The 8,044-nt window shown below is 44.8% G+C and overlaps 1 long non-coding RNA gene across 1 annotated transcript in view; it reads right to left on the reverse strand.

Annotated features, from left to right (window-relative positions):
* Window positions 1–6,427: 6,427 nt before the first annotated feature.
* Window positions 6,428–8,044, reverse strand: part of LOC119471949 — a 20,024-nt gene continuing 18,407 nt past the window's right edge. The window contains exon 3 of the long non-coding RNA XR_005201051.1: window positions 6,428–7,555. This is a non-coding gene — a long non-coding RNA (uncharacterized LOC119471949). The remainder of the gene's footprint in view (window positions 7,556–8,044) is intronic.

Below are 8,044 nucleotides of genomic sequence, written 5' to 3' on the forward strand. Positions count from 1 at the left end.
CCTCCTGAGTAGCTGGGATTACAGGCACGCACCATCATGCCCAGCTAATATTTTGTATTTTTAGTAGAGACGGGGTTTCACCATGTTGACCAGGATGGTCTCGATCTCTTGACCTCGTGATCTACCCGCCTCGGCCTCCCAAAGTGCTGGGATTACAGGCTTGAGCCACCGCGCCCAGCCGGTTAATCGTTTTTCAGTATTTACACATTATGACCAGGGAAGCCATTAAAAATATTTGTCCTCTGAGATGCTAACATCTCTTCCAGGGATGCTGTCTGTCCTGGTGAGGTTTCAGCCTACTGGGGGCAGGTGGTGCACTCAGAGACAGGAGCTGCTATGTGGGAGGTGAGGCTGGCTGGCTGCTGGCAGCCAGGTGGCACCAGAACAGTCTCAGGACAGTTCCCATGCAGGGCTCCCTGGGCCATGTAGGTGTAGCAAGCAAGCCTCAGGTCAGCCTTCTGGAGGAGCCAAAGGCAGTGCCCAGGAGGGAATGGAGGCTGCTGACTGGCACAGGAACCAACTGATCTGAACAACCGCTGGCCTCTTGAACAGGGTTCTGGGACCCCTGGCTATGCCAGGTACTGTGTTTTTAGTAGCTGGATCCTGGGAAGTTCCAGGGAGTTCTGAGATGGGGGTAGTGGGATGGCTGGGGCAGTGGCAACAGGGTACCCAGGGAACTTGTGGGTGGCTACTATTTACTAGCCAGTATAGAAATATTTCAACACTTTAATAACAAATATGATCAAATGTAACAAATGCAGTTCTGTTGGGCCTGGTTATGAATATGTCAATGTTATTCATAGTCAAGCCATGTAGGTCTCTGTGATTATATTTCCATTCTTGTTAAGATTTCAGTTTCTCCTTTGCTAATAATTGCCTTGCTGTTTCCTTTTGCTTAGTTTCTGTATCTCCATCACTAAGTCTTCTCTCAAACTCTTTGAAGGAACAGTATGAGGACCAAATCTGTCAGGTAAATTACCACTTCCCGCTATATCCCACGCACTGTGATAGGCACCGGGGAGTCATCTGGGAAAAGACAGATGTGGTCCCTGTTTTCACCACTGAGTTTATAGTCTAGCAAGGGATCAGATATAAGTAATTATAGTTGTTTTCAGTGCTACAGTGAGAGAAGTGTGGGGTCTCTGGGAACACATAGCAGAAATCCCTCACCCAGCTAGGGAGACAGGAAAGATTTCAGAGCTGAAGAATGGATGGAAACTACTCAAACAATATGTAGTTACTGTGTGCTACTTACATGTCAGGCACAGTTCTGAATGCTGAGAACACAGCACTGAACAACACAGGCGGGGGCCCTGCCTTCCTGGAGCTTATACCCTAGTGAAGGGAGATAGAACATAAATGCAGAAGATAATTTTCAATAGAAACAAGGACTACAAGCTGGGCACGGTGGCTCACACCTATAATCCCAGCACTTTGGGAGGCCGAGGCAGGCAGATCACCTGAGCTCAGGGGTTTGAGACCAGCTTGGCTAACATGGTGAAGCCCTGTCTCTACTAAAATACAAAAATTAGCCGGGCATGGTGGCACACGCCTGTAATCCCAGCTACTTGGGAGGCTGAGGCAGGAGAATCATTTGAACCTGGGAGGCAGAGGTTACAGTGAGCCGAAACCATGCCACTGCACTCCAGCCTGGCTGACAGAGTGAGACTCTGTCCAAAAAAGAAGGAAGGAAAGGAAGGAAGGGAGGGAGGGAGGGAGGGAGGGAGGGAGGGAGGGAGGGAAGGAAGGAAGGAAGGAAGGAAGGAAGGAAGGAAGGAAGGAAGGAAGGAAGGAAGGAAGGAAGGAAGGAAGGAAGGAAGGAAGGGAGACTATAAAATAAACACAATGGGAAGATGGGGAGTGGCTAGAGCGGGAGCAGGGGGATGAGGCTATTTTAGGCAGGTTGGCAAGTCACAGAAGGTCTCTGAGGAGGTAATATCTGACCAGCTACCTACCTGAATGATGAGAATAGTCAGCCATGTGAAGAGAGGGAACAGGTTATGCAAGATCTGAGGACGAGTGAGGTCATGAGATCCTAGAGAAGAATTGAAAGCAAGTCCACATGGCTAGAACGTGAAGGGCAGGGGCAGTTGCTAGAGTTCCCTCAGCTAGAGTTGAGGGAATGGCTATAAGCTATAGGTTGGAGGCCCTGGCACCTGCAGTGCCAATAATATTATTATTGATAAAAATCCTTATTCTCTGCCAGGCATGGTGGCTCATGCCTTTAATGCCAGCACTTTGGGAGGCTGAGGCAGGCGGATCAATTGAGGCCAGGAGAGTGAGACCAGCCTGGTCAACATGGTGAAACCTGTCTCTACTAAAAACACAAAAATCAGGCAGGTGTGGTTGCAGGCGCCTATAATCCCAGCTATTTGGGAGGCTGAAGCAGGAGAATTGCTCGAGCCTGGGAGGTGGAGATCACATCACTGCACTCCAGCCTGGGCGACAGAATAAAACTCCATCTCAAACAAACAAACAAACAAACTTACTCTGCAGTTATTTGTCTATTTGTTATAAGATACATTTTTACCTTCTTTGCCCTTCTCAGTATTACAGGAAGCATAGAAACTTGCAAATTACATTATTTAGACTCCTTTGCCACATGGAAGGTGTTGGCAGGAGATGACAGGTGTGGAGGAAAAAAGCCCTTATCCTGCCTTTTGGTGGCACCTCCAGCAGCAGCAACAGCAAGTGCAGCTCCTGGGCTCCTTCTCAGCCTTGGTCCTCCTCAGCAGTGGCACCTCTGTGAGCCCAGTCCCCACCATGGGCCAGCATCAGCCAGGTGGGCAGCACCTTCCTGGTCTCCCTTTTTCTCTTCTAACCTTTCTTAGCCCTTTCTTCCTTGGGCTACTCCCATCTGCCCAACATCTTTATAAATAACTTCTCACATTAAATGTTTTCCTGCTTGAAATAATCTAGTGTACCACTGTCTAATAAGATGTTCTGTGATGGTAGAAAAGTCCTAACTGCTGACCAACATAGTGTCACCTAGCCCTGTGTGGGTCTTAAGCTCTTGAGGTGCAGCTAGCGTGACTGAGGAACTGAATTTTTAATTTCATTTAATTTTAATACTTAAATGTTAACAGCTACATGTGATTAATGGCTACCATGTTGGACAGCACAGATCTAGAATGATGTGTTTTCCTGATAGGACACTGCTGATACAATACTTGATATGAAAGCAGTCATGCAAAACTCACCCTCCATGATAGGAATCTGGGATTGTAGTATGACCTTAGTGGACTTGAATTCAATGATGACTTCATTGCCAGTGGAAAATGGGATATTGTGTCAGGGGAGAGCTCCAACCTCATGGGAGATGGCAAGGAGTAACAGGACTGCAAATTGGCTCGCCACAACTCTATAGGTGCTGAAAGTAGGCAAGACCCAGTGGATGAGAAAAGATAGCACAGCAAACAAAAGGGCCAAGAGTATGGTACAGTGAGTTTCCTTGCCCTCAAGTCCTACGGGTCACTACAGTGGCCCAGATGGCAGCTATGCATGCATTGGGGCTGTGATGTCACTGAGGACTCCTTACCTAAAGGCAGAACCTTTTATAGCAAGCAGTTAACAAGCCAGTCTCCTTCCCCTGGAGAGTGAATTGCTGGATGTTGTGGTCACCTAGACCTACCTACCTAACTGCTTTTGTGACTAATTATATAAATGATCCAGGGTCAGAAAATGGTTAGTCCTTGCAGTTTGGCACAAACAAGAATATACAAGGACATTTGGAGGTCGGCGGATTGCACCTCCCAACAACTGTCCATGGTAGTCCATGGCATGCAATAGCAAAAGTTACTTAAACTATCACCTTGTGAATAACTGGATGAAATATGTTCAAAGGCAAGTCTTTGGAAGACCAAATGGCCACTGAAATGCACTACTAAGGTGAGAATTGTGACTAATGATTTTTAAGGTAGATTAGTTGCTTTCTGATGGGAAAAAAAGAGAAAAAAAATTCAAGCTCAGGATTCTAAACTCTCAGTTCTAGGCATGTTCAGAGAATCAGAAAGCTTCCATTATAGCTTTAAAATATATATGTATTTATAATTAATACATATAATTATATGAATATATAATATGTTATTAATATTAACATTAATTGTACTTATATATAACCGGTTATAGCTACAGGACTAAGATAATTGAAAGTCAGACCCAAATTTTAATCCTGTGGGTGCAGAATTACAGTGTTCATAGAAATCACAGGTGCCCCAAGTTTCTTACAGGAAAGTTACAGCATTAAATGGGAAGAAATGGGACCCTGAAATATGAAATGGAAACATTTGTTTCACTTCAGTGAAATATAAGAATCTGGAATGCCTAAATCCTCCTGAGCTCCAGAAAAAAATTTAAAAAAGAAGCTTAAGGGTGTCTTTTTTATCTAATTTCTTAGAGAAGCATGAGAATGTGATCTTTTTTAAAAAAAATCAATCTCTGATATCAAATTGTGTGTGCATGTATGTGTATGTTGTGAGACAGAAACAAAAATCTAGGGTACATATGTGCATAAGTGCACACACATCCCCCTAAGACCATTGGAAAACTCTGTGTTTGAAGACAGAATGTAAAATTTCAAAGCTCTTTCCAAGTCAAATGAATTTAGGTGTCCTACTTCCTCCAAATCACTTTGGCTTTATGTCCCACTCTGTGTGCTATTATACTGGAGGCAGGCAAGGTCCCTGAGGAAAAACAAACTTCTCAATCATAAATCTGTCCGCTTTGGATGTATTCACAGCCTCTTGCCAAGTCTCATTCCAATCCTCCTCTTGGGGTCCCACATTTCCCTTTTCCATTTGTTCCACACTTATTATTTGTTTATTGAAATGCTCCACTTGCTGGGATAGGCTCCCAAGAAAGGAAACCATCTTGCTATTTGTTGTAGCTTGGATTCCAGGGGTAAGAAGATAGGAGGGTGAATGATTCCATGATGCTATTGGGACTCCAGGCAACACCAGTAGAACTTCATTGGAAACTGTGGAGCTCCCCTTCCCTGACAATGCTTCAGTGCAGTGATGACTCCTTAACACTTTTTACTTTTCTAAGGGTAAAGCAATGAGTAAATCTGGGGACCTTCCTCTTAATTTGTGGTCTCACAACCTAGTAGTAAAGAAAGACAAGTAAAAGTTCCCATCCTGGGAGAGCAATGCAATGATAGCAATATGTGCAAGGTATCCCAGTTAAATGGCTTTTATAGGCTGGGGATGGTGGCTCCCACCTATAATTCCAGAGCTTTGGGAAGCCAAGGCAGGTGGATCACTTGAGCCCAGAAGTTTGAGACCAGCATGGGCAACTGGTGAAACTCCATCTCTACAAAATACACACAAAAACTTAGCTGGGCATAGTGGTAGATGCCTGTAGTCGCAGCTACTTAATACGCTGAGGTAGGAGGATTGCTTGAGCCTGGAAAGTTGAGACTTCAGTGAGCCATGATTGTGCCACTGCATTCCGGCATGGGTGACAGAGTAAGACTCTGCCTAAACAAACAAACAAAAAAAGGCCTATATCAAAAAGACAGGGAATAATGGATGCTGGAAATAATGTGGACAAAGGGGAACCCTTATGCACCATTGGTGAAAATGTAAATTAGTACAGCCACTAGGAAAAACTTTATGGAGGTTTCTCAAAAAACTAAATATTGAACCGCCATATGATCCAGCAATTCCAGGAGTACGCGTTTACCCAAAAGAAAGGAAATCAATATATCAAAGAGATACCTACATTCCCATGTTTATTGCAACACTATTCACAGTGGTTAAAACACAGAATCAATTTAAGTGCCCATCAGCAGATGAATGGATAAAGAATATGTGGTACGTATACACAATGGAATATCATTTCAGCCATTAAAAAAAAAATCAAATCCTGTCATTTGCAGCAAAATGGATGGAACTGGAGGTGATTAAGTGAAATAAGCCAAGTACAGAAAGACAAATGTCATATGTGGGAGCTTAAAAACTGGATCTCATAAAGATAGAGAGCAGACTGGTGGTTACCAGAGGACAGGAAGAGTAGGAGGAAAGGGAGATGAAGAGAGGTTAATTAATGGGTACAAACACAGTTTGATGGAAGAAATAAAACCATGTGTGTCAGCTAGGATGTCTTTAGTTCCAAGTAACAAACCAAAATTCGAAATGGCTGAAACACGGCAAAAGATATGAGGAAAATGTATCATCTCATATAACAGGAAGTCTAGAAGTAAGGAAGTTTCAGTATTGGTTAATTCAACTGTCACCCAGGCTGGAGTGCAGTGGCATAATCTCGGCTCACTGCAACCTCTGCCTCCCAGGTTCAGGTGATTCTCCTGCCACAGCCTCCCGAGTAGCTGGGATTACAGGCCCATGCCACCACACCTAGCTAATTTTTGTTTTTTTAGTAGAGACAGATTTCACCATGTTGCCCAGGCTGGTCTCAAACTCCTGACCTCAGGTGATCCACCCGTCTCAGCCTCCCAAAATATTGGGATTACAGGCATGAGCTACCGTGCCTGGCAGCATTTGTTATTTGTAGTGGGAGATAAGCCTAGAAAATAGCATTTTGGGGTCAGCCTGGGACACGTCCAACCAGCCAGGGCAGATAATTTGGTTTGAATTTGGTAGGAAATGAGGAGCTGCTCAAGACTTTTGATAAGAAACATGACATATTTAGCATTATGTTTTAATATATAGTTATTCTACAGGTACAAGCAGAATTGAGGTAGGAAAAGATGGAGGAGCAGAGAGATCAATATGAAGGCTTAGGGGATCCCTTCTCTCTGACCATATAGTGAAAGCACTTTTTCTAAGACCAGCAGACCTTACTGCAGAAAGGCAACTTCAATGGCTTGGGAGGAAACTCACACCTCCCTAGGGTTCCCACCCAGCTGGGAGCTCACACATGTCATAGTGTACACAGCAGAGGTGCTGACAGAACCAGAGGACTGGGATCCATTACATGGGGAGAGGAGGTAAGACTGCCAGAGCTAAGCTGCAGAGAATCATCACTGAAGACAGGAGGCCCCCAAGGAGGCCAAGGCAGCCTCCTTTCACCAGCTACACGGAGCTCAGAAGCAGCAGTTCAAGACTCTGGGAGGCCAGGAGGGTTCAGATTAGTGGAAGTGCAGTGCAGTCCCAGGATGTGAGGGTGGGGTGGGGGGAAGCAGGAACGAGTCTGAAGGACCCAGCAACCCTCTTACTGAGAAGCTGGACTGTTCTGCATGAGTACAGGGAGTGGCTCTGGTCTTTAGGCCCCAGAACCTGGACTTGGCGGTTGTGCTGCATTTCCTCTATGCTGTCACTGGTTGCAGAGAACTCTCACCATTAACTGCCTGTGGCCCCTGACAAGCTCTTTTTTGTGTCCTCCCAATTTCTTTCTACTTGATTCATCACTTACTTGAGGCTCTGAGAGTCAGTGTTGGCCTCAGTTTGACAATCTCTGGACAGACACGTGCATGTCTCCTACACCTTCTTTAAGACTAGCACACCCAGCACATTCCTGCTTGACGGTCTGTGAGCATTACAAGGTTTTACAAAAGTAAGGTGGCCCAGTGAAGTCATCATTCTTTATACAGCAAATCCTGCAGGTAACATAAACAAGTGAAGAGAACTGGGTTTGAGAGAAGGTTGCAGTGTTTTAATGGATATACTTTGTTTCCTTATTTCCACAAAGAAACATGCTGTTCCTCATTTTCTGAAATGCCTGGCTCTAACCTTCATCTCCTTACTTCTCACAGAGATACTGGTAGTAAGAAATATTTCTCCCCCTAAAGAAAGTCAAGAGTGCAAGTACGAGGACAAAAAGGTGTGGTGGAGACTAGTGAGTTACAAAACACATATGGCACCTAAGAAGGACAAACAATAAATGACACCCTGATGTGGCCAGATCACCTGATTTTTCCACAGAGGCTGGAAACCCAGAATTTTATGTGAAATCTCCCAGTTCTGGCTGGGCGCATTGGCTCACACCTGTAATCCCAACACTTTGGGAGGCCGAGGTGGGTGGATCACCTGAGGTCAGGAGTTCAAGAACAGCCTGGCCAACATGATGAAACCCTGTCTCTACTAAA

This window comes from Cebus imitator, unplaced genomic scaffold (genome assembly GCF_001604975.1).
Source record: "Cebus imitator isolate Cc_AM_T3 unplaced genomic scaffold, Cebus_imitator-1.0 Scaffold79, whole genome shotgun sequence".
In the NCBI taxonomy this organism is placed as follows: Eukaryota; Metazoa; Chordata; class Mammalia; order Primates; family Cebidae; genus Cebus; species Cebus imitator.